At 51.2% G+C, this 19,883-nt stretch overlaps 1 pseudogene; it reads right to left on the bottom strand.

Moving 5' to 3' along the window:
• Positions 1-6,819: 6,819 nt before the first annotated feature.
• Positions 6,820-7,331, bottom strand: LOC119817810 (annotated as a pseudogene).
• Positions 7,332-19,883: the final 12,552 nt, after the last annotated feature.

The raw sequence follows: 19,883 nt of genomic DNA, 5'->3' as shown, positions 1-19,883 counted from the left end.
CGGTAGGAAGAGCTCTGTGTGGTACACATCAACTGCCCTGCCCTTTTCCTTGACCAGGGGCTCTCTGTTCCTTCCCATGTGCTGTGTTCTGCTTGCCAGCCACCATTTCAGTCTGAGGTTTTGGCTATTTCCTTTCCCAGGAATAACTTAAACATCATGAGGCTTACAAGCTGTGGGAGCAAGGCGTCCTCAGTGGTCTTTCCCACCGACAGGCCCGCGGTTGAGTGGTGTGCCCACCAGGGGTACTAAAGGAGAGAGAGGGGCTGCTCCCACAGAACGGCTTCCTAACTCCCCTCACCTGGTGTTCACCCCTGTAGTTAATGGACTGTTTTTCGGGCACCCTCGGCCATTCCTCACTCCCTCCCGCCCCCAGTGCACCGTACAGTCTCTTCCAGCAAGAAGAGACACAATGGAGAGCTCTTTCAGGAAATGCTGGCTATTCGGGCAGTTCTGGGGCTAAAGGACAGCCTGCAGGTCAGGCTGGTTGGGCAGAGCTTTGCACCAGTCACACTTTGCAGCCTTTAGCCACCAGAGGTCTCCAGATCACCACCTCACTGTCCCGGGAAGTGATTGTTTGTACTCTTTGTTTTTGTTTTAATTTACTAGAAGATGCACCTGATGGAATAAATCTTAGAGGCTTGCCAGAGCTTGGAGTAGCCTCCTTCTCTAGTTAACCCCAGGACCCAACAACTAAGCTCACGTGGCCGCTAGGCTAATCGTCTGCCTGCTAAACTCAAGGCATTGGAAGAATCTATTGGCCAAGGTTGTCTGGCAGCACACACTCCAGAGTCAAGCTGGCCTCCTGAATTGTACAAGCTGTCTCTGAGCCCTCCCTTAACCAGTTCCCCTTACTTCCTGAGTGGAGTCCAGGGCCTCAACCCGGGACCCTGATGTAACAGTCCTCTTCCTGCCCCAGACCCCACCTCAGTGAAGTCTCCAAATTTAGGCTACACCTCCTGGGAGCTTGGCTTCCCTTCCATTTGTGCTGGGCATCCAGGTCCAAGAAGTGACGGCAGCAGAGGCCTCAGGAGCTGAAATCGCATTAAGTAAAATTAAAATAGCCTCCTAACAAGTAGTTCATTGTGGCTGGTGGGAGGTGGGGGTGTAGGGAAAGCATCCTTCGTCCTCCTGGAGCTTAAGTGCTACCATGTGCTCCTCGAAACCAGTGCTGGTGGGAGGGGAGGGGAGGGTGGCGGCAGGCGGAGACATGCTCTTACTGCTGTTACCGCTCCTGAGCCTTTGATGTAGGGCCAGGCCTGACCCCAGGACAGCCGCTGGCCACTGCCAGGGGAGCAGTGGGGTGCAGCACATTCCTGGGGGCAATTTACACTCTGGCAGGAGTGGAGGACAGTTTCTACTGTGGGGAAGGGAGGGGGCACTGCAGTAAAGGTTGGGGGGAAAGTGTTGTAAAGAGCCCTGGAGGGAGCCAACGCACAGGGCACAGGGCAGCAGCCTCTTGATTGTACCTGGCTCTCTTACCTGGCTTAGGTGGCGGCCTCCTCCAGGAAGCTTTGGATGGTATTCAAAGCATATTCTTACCATACAGGCTAGCCCATGTTAGCCCAGGGGGTGCAGGGAATCAACCGTTCTTTTCTGATGATTCTGGCCGGGACTGTCAGCTAAACCAGCATCTCCAAATGAGTTGGACCAGAGGAAGGGCTGAGAAGAGAGAGAGCACATGCGAGCATGGACAAACATGGTCTGTAACACTTGCTAACATGTATGACAGAGTGGTTGTTTGCCAGTGCCAGATAGGCCGGTCCCACTGAGCATTACGACAATCTAATCACTATTCCATGTCGCAATAAGAAACTGAGGTACATGCTAATACATGGTAGATGCAGGATTTGAACCCAAATAATCAGGACTTGAACGTTTCACTGTCTAGTACATGTCTCGTATGTGTTTGTGTTTCCTTGTGCTTGTTTGTCTGTGAACCTTTAAAATTTTAGTTTGTATCTTACTGTGGCAGGGTTTCACGTAGCTCAGGATGGCTCCAGGCCTCAAACTCACCATGTTGCAGGGATGACCCTGAACTCCTGGTCCTTCTGCCGTCAGCTTTCAAGTGCTGGGATTACAGGCATGTGCTGCCACACTCAGTTTGAATATTTCCATTTAATAAAAATGTAACCTGGGCAGAGGTGGCGCATGCTATTAATCCCAGCGCTCGGGAGGCAGAGGCAGAGGCAGACAGATCTCTGAGTTTGAGGCCAGCCTGGTCTACAGAGTGAGTTCCAGGACAGCCAGGACTACACAGAGAAGCCCTGTCTCAAAAACAACAAACAAACAAAGAGACTAGGAAAAGGGCTGGAGAGATGGCTCAGAGGTTAAGAGCACAAACTACTCTTCCAGAGGTCTTGAGTTCAATTCCCAGCAACCACATGGTGGCTCACAACCATCTATAATGAGATCTGGTGCCCTCTTCTGGCCTGCAGGGACACATACAGGCAGAACACTGTATACATAATAAATAAATAAATCTTAAAAAAAAAAAGACTGGAGAAAATGTAGATTCAGGCCAGCAGAATAGTTCCGTGTGCATAGACACCTGCCACCTGCTAACCTGAGTTTGACCCCTGGAACTCACATGCTGAAAGTTGTTCTCTGACCTCTACACATGCACTGTGACACACAGGAGTGTGCACATGCATGTATGTGTACACACACAACAAAGAAATGTAAAAGCCAGAGGGCTGGAGAGATGGTTCAGTGATTCAGAGCTCTGGCTGCTCTTCCAGAGGACGTGGGTTCAATTCCCAGCACCCTCTTGGCAACTCACAACTGTAGCTCCATTCTAAACAGGTAAAGCCCTTTTCTGGCTTTCAAGGCACCACATATGCCCAGAGTACACAGATTTACATGTAATCAAAGTACTATGCACTAAAAAAAAAAAATTTAACAGAGCAGTGGTGGCAAACACTTTTAATCCAGAACTTGGGAGTCAAGGCTACAGAGAGAAACTCCATCTCATACAAAACAAAATAAAACAAAATAAAAATAAAACAAAATAAAACAAAATAAAACAAACAAACAAAACCAGGAGTTCTCCTTCCTATCACCTGTTTTGTGTGATTTACAATAGTCTACAATCATAGTCAGTGAATCCAGCTCCTGACCACCAAGAGCACCTACACATGTATAGCTTTCATTTACACACACACACACACACAAATAGATGAAAATAGGGGATGGAGGGATGGGTCAGCAGTTAAGAGCACCAGCTACTCTTCTAGAGGACCTGGGTTCAGTTCTTAGCACCCACAGAGTGACTTACAACCATCTATAACTCTAGTCCTAAAGGAGTCTTACTTGTACCCTCTTCTGGCCTCCTTGGGCACTACATTCAACTGCACAGGCGTATACGCAGACAAAACACCCATACACATAAAATTAAACAAACAAACAAAAATTGAACCGGGCAATAGTGGCACACACCTTTAATCCCGGCACTTGGGAGGCAGAGGCGGGTGGATCTCTGTGAGTTCAAGGCCAGCCTGGTCTATAGAGTGGGTTCTAGGACAGGCTCCAAAGCTACACAGGGAAACCCTGTCTCAAAAACAAACAAACAAATTGCTGGGTGTTAGTGGTAAACACCTTTGATCCCAGCATTTGGGAGACAGAGGCAGGTGGATTTCTGTGAGTTCGGGGCCAGCCTAGTCTACAGAGTTCAGGGCTACCCAGAGAAACCCCGCCTCAAAAGACCAAAACCAAAACAAGCAAAGCAAGTGATAAACAAGTTCCAGTTCTGCCATTTGTAGTCATTGGACTGCACCTTTGGTGTGCATGCTGGGCCTCTGTGTTTTCAGGGCAAGTGGGAATGAAAATACCTACCTTGCTGTTTGGAAGGTGCAACAGAAAATACCTGGGCTTTTGGCACATACAGAATTTTCCCTAGTTGGCAGTTATAATTACTATGGGCTTCACAGGGGAAGTGTCTCGCAAAGCCACTCTGGATCTATGAGTGTGGCAGGCTTGTGAAGATGCTGTGTCTGTCTGTGTTGCTCATCACTGTATCCCCAGGCACCTTGCGTAGCTTCTCAGTGCAAAGTATGTGCTCAGTAAACGTCCACTGCCTGGGTGCTGACTGTATGGCTGTGGAAAAGGTTCTCAGAAAGGGGAGTGTGTGGGCATAGGTCCGCAGTGTGATAGTTTAGTGGTGGAAGGTGACCTTGGTGGGTTGGATCCAAGGGGCACCACAGAGTCACACCATCCACAGAGCTCACGTGGGAGGTTTATTGGGGGGAGGTGCAGAGGCATCCTCTGAGGAGAGCAGAAGGAAGGGCTTGCCTTTGATCAGGGACACAGCATATGCACATAGGGAGAGTGCTTTACTTGGTGGCTGTGGTAGCTAGTTTGCATCTTGGCTGCTGCTGATGGCATGTCCTGTCCCCGAGAGCAGGCCAGTATAAATGCCTGAATGCTAGTATACAGGACCAGGTGCATAATTCGGGGTGGGGGGGACTCAGTCCAAAATGCAGATGTGGAGCCAGGGAGATGCCTCAGTGGATAAGGTCTTCACATTTGCATGGGAAGCCCACATACAGATGGAATGGTGCGGGCCCAACAGTCCGGGGTAGATGGTGGCAAACAGCAGGAGACCCTGTTTCGAGCAAGGTGGAAGGCAAGGACTGGTACCAGAGTTATCCTTGAACTTCTATTCCACACCAAGGCATATGCACACCAGAGATGCGCACGCGCTCACACACACACACACACACACACACACACACACACACACAGAGAGAGAGAGAGAGAGAGAGAGAGAGAGAGAGAGAGAGAGAGAGAATACTTTGTTCAGAAATTGTTTTACTCAAGAATACATCTCTAACCTCCACCTGTCTATAGGACATCACCTGGCCCCTTTCCCTGGAACAATTGCCAACTTGTGAGAGAGTAGAGGGCCTGCCCCAGGGAGCATGAAGAGAGGAAGGCTGCTCAGTGTGCGCAGGTCGGGAGAGAGCAGAAGACAGACGCAATGGCCATGAGATCCCCCACTCCCGAAGGCCCTCCAGAGCCAGGCCCATGCCTGGGAGCCTCTCTTTGCCTTCTATCCCAACTCACCCCCCACCACCACCCACGCCACTGGGTGGTCCGGGCACATGTGGTCACAGTTAGATGTTGATTGAAGCAAAATTGTTATAAGATTAGAATGGTTAAGGTAACTTTAATTTCCACGGCATTACTGGGATTTTTGAAGCTGGACCTAAGAGATCCCCTGGGGTGAAAGCTGGGAGAATGTGGTAGGTGTACAAGGGGGTCTCCATTTTCCCCAGCTGTGGAGAAACAGGCCCTTGGCAACAAAAATGGCTGAAAGCAGTGTGCAGGAGGAGAACTTCCTAGGAACCTTGGAACCAGGAGTCCGGTCCTCCAGCAGACTGTGGGAGTCTGGGGTGGGCCCTGGTGGAACAGGAATTTACCAGCGCCACACCCCTTTCCCTAGACTATTTGCATGCCCCGGGCCACACATCTGTGCAAACATCCCTTCCCTCAGTTTGCCAGACAGAAGGGTGGCAGAGGGGAAAGTCTCCCTCAGGTCCTTCACAGGCTCCAACTGGAATGGCTGGAGATGGGGGGGAGGTTTACATTGGTAAAACAGAACAAATTTAGAAGGAATGGAAGCCATGGTCATGGAAATGAGGATCCCTAACACGAACTGTTATTAAATGTTGGTGATAACAATTCCTGACATTTATTGCAATTCAGTGCCTGCTTTATTTTGAACCATTACTATGCACCAGATTTTTATTAAACCCTTAATTATTCTCTCTCTCTCTCTCCTCTCTCTTTCTCTCTCTCTCTCTCTCCTCTTTCTCAACATCATTGATTTCTCACAGTTCTGAAGGTTGGAAGTCTGTATGTATGTCTGCACGTGTGTTTATGTCTCTCTGTATATATGTCTGTCTGTTTGTGACTCTGTGTATGTCTCTCTGTGTGTATGTCTGTGTGTACATGTGTGTGTGTGTCTGTGTGTTTATGTCTGCATGTGTGTGTATGTCTGTGTGTGTCTGTCTGTCTATGTGGAGATCAGAGGCTTGGTTTTCTCCTTCCTTGTTTTAAAGTAGACTCTCTTGTTTCTGCCATACATTGTACTCCATGTTAGCTGGCCCAGGAGCTTCCAGGTGACTCGCCTGTCTCTGTCTGCCACCTCATAGCGCTAGGATCACAGATGCATGCTTTTTTTTCTTTAAAAGTCAAATAATTTGCCAGGCAGTGGTGGCGCACACCTTTAATCCCGGCACTTGGGAGGCAGAGGCAGGAGGATCTCTGAGTTTGAGGCCAACCTGGTCTACAAGAGCTAGTTCCAGGGCTCCAAACCAACAGAGAAACCCTGTCTCGAAAAACCAAAACAAAACAAAAGTAAAATAGTTTATTAGCACATAGAACCCTGCAGCAAAAAAAAGAAGAAAGAAAGAAAGAAAGGAAGAAAGAAAGAAAGAAAGAAAGAAAGAAAAAAAGAAAGAAAGAAAGAAAAAAAGAAAGAAAGAAAGAAATTGCTTTCTGACCAGCATTGGGAAGGAGCAGAGGCAGTGCCTGTGTCCTGGCTGTCTTCTCAGGGTGCACTTCAGCCCAGGAGTGTGGCCCCCATTCTCACAGCTGCAGAGGAGCCTGGGTCACAGGTACCATTGCCCTTTCATTTCAGATGCTGTAATAAAACTCAACAAGCAGGCAGTGCACTCATAGCTGTCTTAAAGCTCCCTCTTCCCACAAGAGCAGTGACCAAGGAACCTTTTGTCCCACACTCCTGGTTTGTGGTGGAGGAAGGGGCAGGCATGAGGCACAGATAGAGGCACAAAAAGCCCCCATAGACTTGTGTTTGGCTCACACTAGGAGACCATTGATCTTGAGGACCTCTGTGATTTTCTTCTCCACGTTCTTTGCTGCTGCCTGTGTCTGTAGCCTCATGAATGGGTTCTTCTTCCGACAGTGCATGGCTTTTCCTCCCCTTTCTCCTCCAGAGAGGTTGTCGCTGCCTGCTACCCAGATGCTGTCATGACCCAGATGCCCCAGGTACACCACCTTTCTGGTAGGCGTCAGCCCCACAACCTTGAGGGCAGCACGGACCACCACCCACTTTTCTTGTCATAAGGCAGAGGGATGCATGCAATGCCCTGAGGTGTTCCAGGGCAGCCAGGTCTCGCTTGGTCCTGTGCGGTAGCATGCCTCACAGTGTACCAAAAAATGCGGCTCAAGGCTCAAAAGTAGTAAGGGCCTCGAGAGGGGCTGGTGTTCATCTGCTTTCGGAGAGAGGCCAGGTACTTTAACTTGTTTCTGTAGAAATTTCCAGACGTGCTGATGCCCTGTCAGTGCCCAGCCACCACCGTTCTGCCCAGTAGTATGTGCATAACCACAGTGGTGGCCAGGTGACTGAGCCTCTGCCATCTTGGGCAGCTGTGTGGGAAAGTTTTGTTTTTTCCTTAAACATGATTCCAGGACTCAAACTTGGGCTGTCAGTCTTGTATGGGAAGCCTTTTTTTAAAAAAAAAAAAAAAAACTCACTGACCTATCTTGCCAGCCCCAGCTTCTGATTCTTGTAGCTAAGGATATTAAAGTTCAGAGCCAGCCATGGAGCAGGTTGCCAGAGGCAGAACTGACCCACAGATGCCCAGACACCACCAGAGGGAGACAAAGGTGGAACCCTCTAGTTGTGAGCTGGGCAGTCTGGTCAGGAGCCTGGCCTAGCCTGGCCCAGGGCTGAGCATGGCGGCAGTTCAGAGTCTCTGGATCACCCAGAACATTTCGGTTCTTTCGGTTCTAATAAACAAAAGGCAAGTAAGTGGCTGGTGGGAAGGAGAGCACAGCCATGAGGTCAGGGGAAGGCTGTCTCAGCCTCTGGGCAGCAGGCTGGATGCTGGGCAGCTAGAGCCCAAAGGGATAAGGGGCTTTTTAAGCTTAGTGAGTTCTAAGGATACAGAGTCTGGCTAAGGTCAAGGCCCAAACGCGACAGTCATTCCCGGGCTGGTTGCAGAATACTGGGCAAGGCAGGAGAAAGGGCCCACCAGGAGCGGCAGGTGGCACTGAGTCAGGTCTGAGGGGCTTGGGGGATGTGGAGGGTTTTTTTGGGTGGGGGGAGACTCAGGGTTGACATCCCAGTCAGGGGGTGGCATCTGTAGTTAAGTGAGGATGTTTGCATGAAGTCGCACGGGAGCCTCCTTCTCAGCAGCTTGTCCCTTATCTGCCCGTGTCATTTGCACACTGATCACATGGATCTACATGGATCACAGCAGTCCGTGAAAGAGAAAAATCACATGAGAAGCGATTGGTCCCGTGGTACACGGCGATGTGGTGGCCCTTGGATTTGAACCCAGACAGGCTAGCTCCAGAGTCCGTGGTACCAGTGTCAAGCCCCACTCTTTAGCTTCATTCCCTTTCTGAGGGCTCAGCCCCCATCTCAATCTCAGCTTGGTTCCCACACCAGCTCTCCAGCCAGCCAGTGTCCTCTTAGCTGCCCTGTCCCCAGGCCTCCTCCCCTTCCTCAAGCAAGGCTCCAGCTTGACTCCCCCCTGGCTGTCTCAGGCCAGGAAGCAAGACCAAAGACCTCCCTGGTAGCCCCCCAATTTGAAGGGTGGGACAGAGCAGGCCCAGGCTTGGGAGTGGGTGGGGGTGAGAGGCCCTGCCGAATAGTGGTGGGGCTGCTGTGTACCTTGGCAGGGGGACAGCGAAGTGGGAGGCCCTTGGAGGGCAGGCAGGAGGGGGATGGGGTGACTGACAGCTCTGGGCTCTCTGCTCCTTTTGTTGTCCTGTGAATCCCTCAGCTCCTTCCAGCTTGGAAGAGTCACAGGGACCCTCACCCCAACCTCTCCCTGCCTCCCTTCAGTTCATCTAAACCCCTCCATTGCATTCTTTGCTTCTATCCCTTCTCCTGGGGTGCTTTTTCGACCTCTGCAGCCTGGCTACCAATGGTGCCCCGGACTCCAACCACCTGCCCATGGCTGGAAGGAACACTTTTCTGTGAGAGAGACCTGGTCCCGTGGGCCTCTCTGGCTTCTAGAGAACACTGACTTTATGACGGCTGCTCTCTGGCTCCCGGTTTCCCGCCTCAGTCACATCTCTTAGTGCTTCAAAGCCACCCTCCTCTGTCTGGTCTCAGACGGCGGTGGATGCAGCTGACCCACGCTGTGTTCCCCAGCTTCTCCACACTCCATGGCAACAAGTGCCAGAGGTCAACAAAGGACTCTGTAATACCAACCCAGAGGTTTCCTTTCCCTTCTCGCTCCTCAGAGTCCCACAGACTCCCGCCACCCTGCTTTTCCTGGGCTCCACCATTCCCAGGCCACTAACTAGAAACTCAGACTTTTTTTTTTTAAGACAGGGTGTGTTAGGTTTTTCAGATGCTGAGATGAAACACCATGACCAACTTGGGGAGAAAAGAGTTTATTTCAGCTTACACTTCCAGGTAACAGCCCATCACTGATGGATGTCAAGGCAGGAATTCAAAGCAGGGCAGGAACCTGGAGGCAGGAGATGATGCAGAGACCATGGAGGGGTGCAACTTGTTCCCAATAACTTGCTCAGCCTCCTTCCCTCCCTCCTTCCTTCCTTTCTTGTTTTGTTTTGCTTTTCAAGACAGGGTTTTTCTCTGTAGCTTTGGAGCCTCTCCTGGAATTTGCTCTGTAGACCAGGCTGGGCTTGAACTCACAGAGAACTGCCTGCTTCTGTCTCCAGAGTGCTGGGATTAAATGATCACCTGTCAGCCTGCTTTCTTAGTAGAACCCAGGATCTCCAGCCCAAGAATGGCCCCATCCACAATGGGCTGAGCCCTTCCCAGTCAATCACTAATTAAGAAAAAGCCTTACAGTTGGATCTTAGGAGGCATTTTTCAATTGAGGCTCCCTTCCTGCACATAACTCTAGCTTGTGTCAAGCTGACATAGTCTAGTCAGCACACAGGGTCTCTCTCTGTCGTCCTGGCTTTCCTAAAGAACTCACTATGTAGAACAAGCTGGCCTTGAACTCAACTGAGTGCTGGGATTAAAGGCAAGTGACATGTGCCCAACCCCCTTTTTAGACACCTTCCCTAACACTCAAATTCTGTCTAACTACCCCAACTCCTCTCAGAGTTGACCCTCCCTCCAATTTCATGGCTAGCTCATTGGGCCATCCCAGAACTCCCTGTGACCCTCTCAGTTGTCTGTGCAGGAGCAAAAAGGCTCTTTCAAAGCACAATCCTGATCACTCCAGAGTTTTCCATGGCTCCCCATTTCCCTGAAGGTGACATCTAACCAACTTCAGCAAGGCCCTTGCCTGCCTTCGTGGCTGCACCCGCTCAGCTCCCCAAGATCAACCGGCCCATCATGATCTCCTCTTGTTCCTCTTAGTCTTCCTGGCTCAACCTAGGTCACCGTGTTGGGGGAGCCTCGTGTGGATTCCTTAGGAATGGTACCCCACAGACCACTCCATGCACCCCACCCTCTTTTTTAGTGCCAGTGTTCCCTTGACAGGAAGCAGTCTAGGGCCGGGGTCTACGGAGCTCTGAGGCTGCCGGCGGGTTGTGCTGCGGGCGGGGCGTGAGCCCTTGGCTGTGGCTATGGAAAGAGCAGGGCGGAGGCCCCGCCCCACCGCGCCCCTCCCGCCGCCCGCCCACTCGGCCGGGGCGCGGGGTTGCAGGCAGAGGAACGCGGAGTTCCAGGGGCTCGGACCGGACCCCGACGACGCCCCCGGCCCGGAGTCTGAGCCATCCGGGTCGCCCTCGAGAGCCGGAGCGCCCCTCGGAGGCCTCCCTGCAGGTAAACAGGGGACAGTGCTGATGGAGTTCGGGTTGGGGGGCTCCGAGGGCCAGTTACGGTCAGGTGTCCAGCCCAGACCGGGCATGGCGCCTCAAGCCCTAGTGAGGGGACAGGACCTGGGGGCGACTAGTGCTGGGGGTTGGCCAGAGGATGAGGGGAAGCCCACCCATTCTCTGGATGTAACGAAGATAGAGCCCCTTGTTTCCTCCTCCAAAACCGTGACTCAGGGTGTCACTTCACTTCACCTATAAAACGGGAATAGCAAAACTGCCTTCGTGGTGAGGTAGTGGAGAGGGGGAGGTGAAGGGACTCAGCTTCCACCTTACCCTCTCTTCTCCCCATCTTTCTCCCCATCTTTCTGCCATTTCTGCTTCTCCAGCAACCTCCAAGTTACTTGGGTTTTCTGTCTCTACCCCAAGTTCTTTCTATTTTGGGTAACCTGGCAGCCTCTACCCGACACCGGAGGCTGAGGTTCTGAGGAATGTCCCTGCTCTGCACCCCCATTCCCATTGAGACTTGTAGGGATTGAGGGGGTTGTGCCTGGCCAATAGTGGCTGGGGTCCCAGGTCCTTGGAACAACTTTTTGGTATCTCTACCACACAGATCCCAGGAGGCTCCCAGATAGAGAACAGCTAGTCAGCCAAAAAGCTTCTGGAGTTGAACCCAGGACAGATCCCTCTGAACTTGCCTGGAGTGTGCGTGTGCACTTGTGTGTGTTTCTGCTAGAGACACCTTGTGCAGAAGAACAGGCTAGATTCCTCACCCAGAAATGCCTCTGACCTTGCAGGGTGCTCTGCCGGCCCTGACGTCTTCTTTGCTGCGGCACTGCCTGCCATAGTAAAGCGACTTCCCAGAAGCTATGGTGGGCTGTGGGGCAGGGGTGTTGGAGGGGGTTCAGGGACAACTAAGATAGCAGCTCCTCACTATCCTGAGTGAGGAGCCCACCCTTTTTGTGGGGGCCACAGGGAGAGCTAGCAGTCTTGCTGGGAACAAAGATTCAGTCCTAGCCTCTCCTGGGGCGGATGAACCCAGATAGAGACTTGGACTAGAATCCCCTAAACAGATAAGCAGCACAAACCAGTTAGATGCAGCCACGCTCCCTCCCACTGAGACTCATACACAGTCACACACCGAGTAAAAGACTCATTAAGACACACAAGACCATAGTCTTACCAAATGCTAAAACAATGACACGCATGTGCACACGCGATCTCCAACAGACACACAGCAAGCCCCATGTGGTCCAGCCAAGCATACTTCCACAGGATAGTGGTGCACACACACACAGGTTCGCACTCCTCTGCTCACCAGGGTCTCTCTGGTTTCACTTTGTCTACCCCAGTCAGTGAACATGAGTGTTTCCACTCTGGCCCAGAGGAAAGGAAAGAATGGGAAGGGAATGTGTCTCTTAGCAAGCAGGGCGGGGGATCCAAATACACACAGTTCAAGTCCCCAAACCCTACCAGTTCCCTGTACTGGGCCCTAGCCAGGCCAAAGGATGTGAGCCCAACTTCCCTGCCCTGCTGGCCCTCCGCTTTCTCCAGAACCCCAGTGACAAGCATGGGGCTCTTTATAGGGAAGTAGAGCCTCAGGTGAGCTGGTCCTAAGGTACTTACAGAGTTGGGTGGATGAACTAGAGGCACAGGCATCTCTCATATGGGGTGCAGCTGTGATCTCTGGGTGCCTGTTGAGGCACACAAAGAGGTGAGGTCCTATACAAGCCAAATGCAGGGCTGAGTATGGGGAGAGAGGGTCAGAGGTGACACAGGCTCTGAAAGATAGAGTTTTGTCAGTGGGGCCACACAGTAGGGAGTTGAGGGACCATACTGTTTTGAAGCCAGGATTCTAAGGCTATTCTCTAGAGACTGGGTGTGAGCTGCCTCGGTGTGTAAGCTGGGAGTGACTGGCTCTTCTGTGCTAAAGATGTAGGGAACAGCTTCCTCTTCCAGGCAGGGAGATCTTGGAGGACCAGGTGGTGTGAGGAGAAAGGTGATGGTAGCTAAAGTGGGTGGTTGCCATGATGGTGAGAGGAAGGGGTTTATGAAGATGTACTCGTCTAATTATGCAGACAGTAGAGGACAGGCTGGGAGCCTTGTGTTACAGCACGGTGGCCTGTCCCCACAGGAGACAGGTGCACAGAAGACGTGAGATTGGCTTCCAGTTTTATAAGCTATAAAGAGTGGGGTCTGGAGTTAGATGTGGCCATGAGTTGGGGGTCACTGAGTGTGTACAGGAGCCTGGGTGTGTCTACAAGGCCAGGAAGCACACACGTGTACACAGACATGAGCCAGGGAAGCCATGCTCTCTGAAAGAGAAGTCTCAATCCCTGTGTTCTCTGGTCGCTTCCAGAGTAGTAGGAAGGGTATAGCCAATACACATGCAGTTTGAAAAGTTGACCCTCGCTGTCTCTGTGTCTCAGCTTCCCTATTGACAAAACCCCTTTCTGGGGTCATGTTTTGCGTGTGGAAAGGTGACCAGGAGGGGTGGCCCAAGGTTACGTTTGTCATAGAGATAGCTCTCGGAACTTTCTGACGCGTGTGCATCCCACCTCCCTGGTTGAATCTTGTCTCATAGGAGTGTTGACCCAGTATCATCCAGATACAAAACGTAGGAACTTTTGAATGGGACACTAACTGTTCCCATACAGATGGATGGGTGTGCATGTGTTGGGAGAGTGGAAAGGCCTGTGACGGGGACAGGCAGCTAGTGAGCACCTCATGGGGAGAGCCAGGCCAGCATTACTGGCCATCTCTGGGATGGGATTAGAGACTCAGGTCAGATCATCTGCGGTCACACAGCAGCCAGAGGCAGAAGTGACAGCAAAGGCCAGACTTTTTCTCCACAGTTTGCTTTCTCTCACAGGTCTAGTGGGGAGTTGGGGTGGAGAGACCCTCATCATACTACCCGACATGCTATTGTTTCTCTCTTTTTAAAAAATAATGTATTTATTGGGGCCGGAGAGATGGCTCAGTGGTTAAGAGCACTGACTGCTCTTCTAGAGGACCCAGGTTCAATTCCCAGCACCCACATAGCAGCTCATAATGGTCTGTAATTCCAGTTCCAGGGGACCTGACACCTATGGCAACATACCACTATACATAAAATAAAAATAAATTAAAAATGTCTTTATTGCCGGGCGGTGGTGGCGCACGCCTTTAATCCCAGCACTCGGGAGGCAGAGGCAGGCGGATCTCTGAGTTCGAGGCTAGCCTGGTCTACAAGAGCTAGTTCCAGGACAGGCTCTAGAAACTACAAGGAAACCCTGTCTCGAAAAACCAAAAAAAAAAAATGTCTTTATTGTGTGGCTGTTCTGCCTGAGCGCATATCTGTGCACCACAGGTATACAGTACCATTGGAAGCCAGAGTGAATGTTGGGTCCCAGGAAACTTGAATCACAGACAGTTGTGAGCTACTGTGTGGGTGCTGGGAACTGAACCTGGGTCCTCTGGAAGAGCAGCTAGTGCTTTTAACCACTAAACCATCTCTCCAGCCCAGATACCGTGTAATTTCAATTCCTCTTCTCTCTCTCTCTCTCTCTCTCTCTCTCTCTCTCTCTCTCTCTCTCTCTCTCTCTCTCCTTTTTTGATTTTTTGAGACAGGGTTTCTCTGTAGCTTTGGAGCCTATCCTGGAACTAGCTCTTGTAGACCAGGCTGGCCTTGAACTCACAGAGATCTGCCTGCCTCTGCCTCCCGAGTGCTGGGATTAAAGGCGTGTGCCACCACCGCCCGGCCCTCTGTTTCTTTGAGAGTGTAACAGTTAAGAGTTGGTTGGGAATTTAACCCTCTGTTCATGTAGTTCTAATCCTGTAGCACTAGGGCAAGGCAGGGCTAGATTGATGTCCACCTAAAGAGCAGGGGACGGGGTGGCCCTGCTAGCTAGTTGACAGCCCATTTGCTGAGTGCAGGTCTGTGATGACACCCATCTTTAGTCCTTCTCATTGACCAGAGTGTCTTCGCTTTGGGGACCCTCAGGCTCAGCATTTCAGCGTGCTAGGCATCTCTCTAACACAAGATGGCTTTTTTTTTCTTTTTTCTTTCCTTCTCCCCCTCCCCCCGAGAGGTACCAGAAAGTCATGCCCATGGGGAGAGTTTGGAAAGGAAGGGTATCTGAGACCTCTCAGTGGTCCCTGGCAGGGACATCTGGCAGTGAGGGACACCAGTTCCTCCAAGCAAGGGCTCTGAGCCCAAGGTCTTGGCCTCACCTGTGGGTCTTGACTGGCTGCTGTGAGACCTCAGTGGCCATTCTTTGGAGATGAGCCGGTGATACAGGCCTGGCCTTCCCTGGAAACTGTGGGTGGGAAGCCATTTCTCCTCTGCACGCTCCCAGGAGCCCACACTCTTCTTTCCTTTTTTTTTTTTGTGGGTCCCCCTATGTAGCTCGGGTTGACCTGAATCTCTCTTTGTAGCCCAGGCTGACCATAAACCCACCATCCTCTTGCTCCAGCCTCTTGAGAGATAGAATTACAGGCGTGAGCCACCACGCCTGGCTGAGGCCAACTTTCTGGCACCCACCGCTTCCAGCATCCCAGTCCTTAAGACCAGGAAATTCTCCCTTCTGTCTAGCCGCCTTCTCTCCCACTGTGCTGGCTGCTACAGAGCTTGCATGGGCCCTCCAGGCCACACTCCTGACAGGCGACCACGGGCTTATTAGTTCGCGGCAAACATTCTTCTCATAGTTCCTGGAGCACAGCAAATCTGCTGCTTAGCCAGGAATGCAGAGGTCCCTCCTGCAGTGGCAGCAGGGACTGGGGAGGGGGTGGAAGTTCTGGGGGTGAGCCAAACTGGAGATGTGCTGAGGGGATGTGGAGACACCCCCCCTCTGGGAACACTATGCCTTAGCTGGAGGAACAAGATGGAAGGCTGTCTTTTGCATCTTTGGACTTACCCAGCTCGGCACCGAGCTCTGAGACCGTCCTGTACTGGCTTGCTGATGAACTTGGGCAAGTGACGCCCCCTCTGCCTCAGTTTCTCATCTGTAAAGTGGGGTCTAGAATACTGCCCATGTCTGCTGGGAGATGTCATGGTGGAGATCTTTTAAGTAATTGCAGTGGACATGTATTGAGTTCCTGTGTGACAATTTAGACGAAGTCCAGGATACAAAAGTAGGTTCTTTTGTTTGTTTGCTTGCTTGCTTTTGTTTTTTTCGAGACAGGGTTTCCCTGTGTAGCCCTAGCTGTCCTAGCTTTGTAGACCAGGCTGGCCTTGAACTCACAGAGATCTGCCTGCCTCTGCCTCCTGTTGGGATTAAAGGTGTATGCCAACCAACACCAGGCTCAAAAGTAGTGTGTTTAATCTTCACACAGATTCTAGGAAGCTGAGACTGTTTACGTATCACTGATGAAGGAGTAAAGACGCTGACCCATGAGGTCCTAAGAATTCAAGGGGCTGAGGAGATGGCCCAGCAAGTAAACAAGCCTGGTTGGTGTCAAGCCTGATGACCTGAATTGAACACACACAAGCCCCACATGGTGGGAGGCAAAAACTGACTCCCAGGAGTTGACCTCTGACCTCCACACTGGCCATGGCACACACAACCCTTTACCCTTAATTAATAAATGAATATTTAAAAAAGTTGTGCAGTATAAGTCGAGTGTGCTGACACAGGAGGATTATCGTGAGCTTGCGGCCAGCTTGGGCTTCATAACAAGACCCTGTCTCGAAACAAACTAATACATAACCAAAAAAGCCAGCTTCCCATGGTATGTAAAACAGGAAGATCAGCGGTTCAAGGGTTATTCTCAGCTACAACTGAGAAAGCCAGCTAAGGAGACCCTGCCTCAGGTAGATCTCTGTGAGTTTGAGGCCAGCAGGACAGGCTCCAAAGCTACAGAGAAACCCTGTCTCGAAAAAAAACCAAAAAAAAAAAAAGAGGGGGAGACCCTGCCTCAAACCAAACCAAACCACATTCATGCAGCTCTTGAGTGATTCTTGAGCTCATGAGTTTTAAAAATGAGACTGTTGGGACTGGGGAGATGGGTCAGTGGTTACGAGCACTTGTTTCTCTTGCAGAGGACCAGGGTTCGATTCCCAGCACTGACAGGATGGCCCACAATCACCCATACCTCCAGTTCCAGGACCAAACTCCCTCTTCTGGCCTTTGTGGGCAGCAGACGTGTAGGTGTGAATATATATACCTGCAGGAAAAAATACACATATAGAAATAAGTCAATCTAAGCCATTGAGACTATAGTGAGGACCTGCCCACAGTGGGGCATAGAAATGGACCCTCCTCTGATGAGCACCAAGCTGAGTTTTCCTCCCGCCAGCCCTCAGGTCCTTTGAAAAGCTGTACTGAGAGCCCAGCCCGACACCAGGCTAGCCTATGTGGGGACTCTGCAGCTCTCAGAAGTTGCTAGGTGGGGGTTCAGACTGACACTCCCATATCTGGTATGGGATTTAGCTGTGCAAAGGAGAGATGTCACCATGGAGAGGTAGAAGAAGAGGATTAGGGCATTGAGAACAGAGAAGCATTGAAGAAAGCACAGCCAGGGCCATGGTGCACCCATCCACCCAGTTTCTGACTTTTGTAGCATCTTGGGGGGGGCCACTCCTGATGCCCTCAGTAGAGGCTGCCCACGCTCTGCCCAGCTTTGCCTATCTAGAGTAGTATTATCCGGGTTGAAGCAGCAGCATGGGTAGGGTAGAGTGGATTTGGCAAGCAGAACCCTATTCTTTAGGAAGCCCAAGTATAGGAACTATATGGACACTTAAGGATTGGCCAGATCTGCCTCCCCTAAGGTGGACCTTAGAGAGTAGATTTGGCCCCTCTGGGCCTCCATACTCTTCCCAGGTGAAGTGGGACAGCAATCCCAGCTTTGCAGGGCTGGGGGAGGGGTTGGTACAGTTGGGCAGAGGCAAGGGGGCAAAGGGGAAGTGAGATGGCTCAGCGGGTAAAGGTGCTTTCCCCCAAGCCTGGCAACCCGAGTTTGATCTCAGGACCCATATGATGGGAGAACTCAACCTCTGAGTTTGAGGTCAGCCTGGACTACAGAGAGAGTTCTAGGATTGCCAGGGCTACGCAGAGAAACCTTGTCTTGAAAAAGAAAACAGAAAGAGAAGGAAAAGAGAAAATTATCTCTGACCTGCACATTCGTGAGTTGTGGCATGCATAGCCCTCCCCCACAATATTGAAAAAATGTAATAAAAAATTATGTCTGGGATGTGGCCAGTGCTGCTCTGTGTAGAGTATGGATTTAGGTCTGTTATTTATTCAGTGGTGCTGGGGACTGAGCCCAGGACCTTGTTCTTTCTAGGTGTTCTTGGGATTTAGAGACTCTTCTGATGCAACCATGGGTAGAGGAAGGGGGAGCCAGCTTTAGGTTGGGCCCAGGTCTCTGACCCTGATACTCAAGGTTTTCCTCAGCTGAACCCAGGCAGCCCTCTCAAGTGAAGGCACCTGTACAGACAATGGTTCAATGCCTGGGCGAGCAAGATGGCTTAGCAGGTACAAATGGTTGCAGGAGAAACCCGGTGACCTGCGCTTGATCCCCAGAACCCATGTGGAAGGAATCAATTCCCCAGAGTTGTCCTTTGACCTCAAACACGTGAGTGTACATATGAGCCTGGGCACAGATTCAAAAGGGGGGGGGTGCTGGCTCAGTGGTAAAGATCACTTGGCCTTGAACATCATATGTAGGTCACGTAGCTGAAGATGACTTTGAATTTCTGATCCTCTGGCTTCTTCCTCTTGAGTCCTATGATTACAGGTATTGCTACCTCCTTGAGTTTAAGTAGTGTTGGGGACTGAATTCAGGGCTTTGAGCATGCTAGGCAAACACTCTGCTAAGTGAACTGCATCCCCAGCACTAGTTTGTATATGCATACATATGTATGTGTAGTATATGTATATGTGTGCATATGTATGTGTAGTATATGTATATGTGTGCATATATATGTATTTGTATATGTGTATGTAGTGCTAGGGACTGAATCCAAACCTTATGCTTGGCCAGTGAGCTCTATCCTGTCTCCCTAGCTTTTTTAATTTTAACCCCTTTGTCCCTTGTGTATGTTCGGGGTGTTGCCACACACCACACCTTCAGTTCCGTTCTCCTGACCTGAATGCCCATCCTCACCCCCAGACAGTTCAGTTCATGTTGGTAGCCAGAACTCAGATCCAGCCTAGATCAAAACCAGTGGGGTAGGTGAGTGGGAGGTTTTGCACTGAGTGGTACAAACTGCCCACCCAGGCCCAGCAGCCAGGCCGCAGCAGCCAGACCAGGAGCTCAGAAAGTGGCCTCGCTGGGGTTCTGGTGTTTACTGAAGTCAGGGTGTTCAGGGCTCAGCAAGGTGGAGAGCCAGCCAGGAGGCGCAGCAGGCTTTGGCATCAGGCTGTTTGTGCAGCCACAGAGAAGGCCAGGCTGTCAGAGTTTCCATGGGATCGGGCAGAGGCAAGCAAGCAGCTGGGGGAGAGAGTGACGAAGCCTCAGTTCTTCCTGCCAGGTGGGCTGGCTGGGTGTCCCCTCTTTATCCACCCAGGAGTCATGTCTGGGTCTGGACAATCGCCCCAAACTCTTCTAGGCTGGGGAATTTTACAAATATTTTGAGACAAGGTCTCATGTAGCCCAAGCTGCCCTTGAACTCACGGTGTGGATGAGGATGAGCTGAATTCCTGAATCTGTTGCTCCACTTTGCAAGTGCTGGGTTGACAGGCATGTACCACTATATCTGATTTACGCAGTCCTGGGGATCGAACCAAGTGCCTTGTGTGTGTAAGGCAAGCATTCTACCAACCACATTACATCCTGAGCCCTGAGCTACAGCTTCTGACAGAACCTTGGTACCCTGTTTAGCTGAGACACAACCGGGGAACTCTGCCACTCAGAGCTCTGGCCATACCCATCTCCACTGCCTTCAATGGCTCCCTATTGATTTCTAGTGGATGCAAGTGTGACTTTCAAAACTCATCTCCCTGCTACCCCAACTCCCAGTTCCTGCTGGTCTCCTACTCCACAGACTTCTAGATTATCCCCAGACCTCCCAAGCATCTCTAGACCATCCCTGAATGTCCCAAGCATCTCTAGATCATCCCCGGATCTCCCAAGCATCTCTAGATCATCCCTGGATCTCCCAAGCATCTCTAGACCATCTCCTGATCTCCTAAGCATCTCTAGACCATCCCCGGATCCCCCAAACAACTTCCTGAAATTTCTCCACTCAC

The sequence above is a fragment of the Arvicola amphibius genome, chromosome 6 (assembly GCF_903992535.2).
Source record: "Arvicola amphibius chromosome 6, mArvAmp1.2, whole genome shotgun sequence".
Classification (NCBI taxonomy): Eukaryota; Metazoa; Chordata; class Mammalia; order Rodentia; family Cricetidae; genus Arvicola; species Arvicola amphibius.
This window is presented reverse-complemented; position numbering and strand designations above follow the sequence as displayed.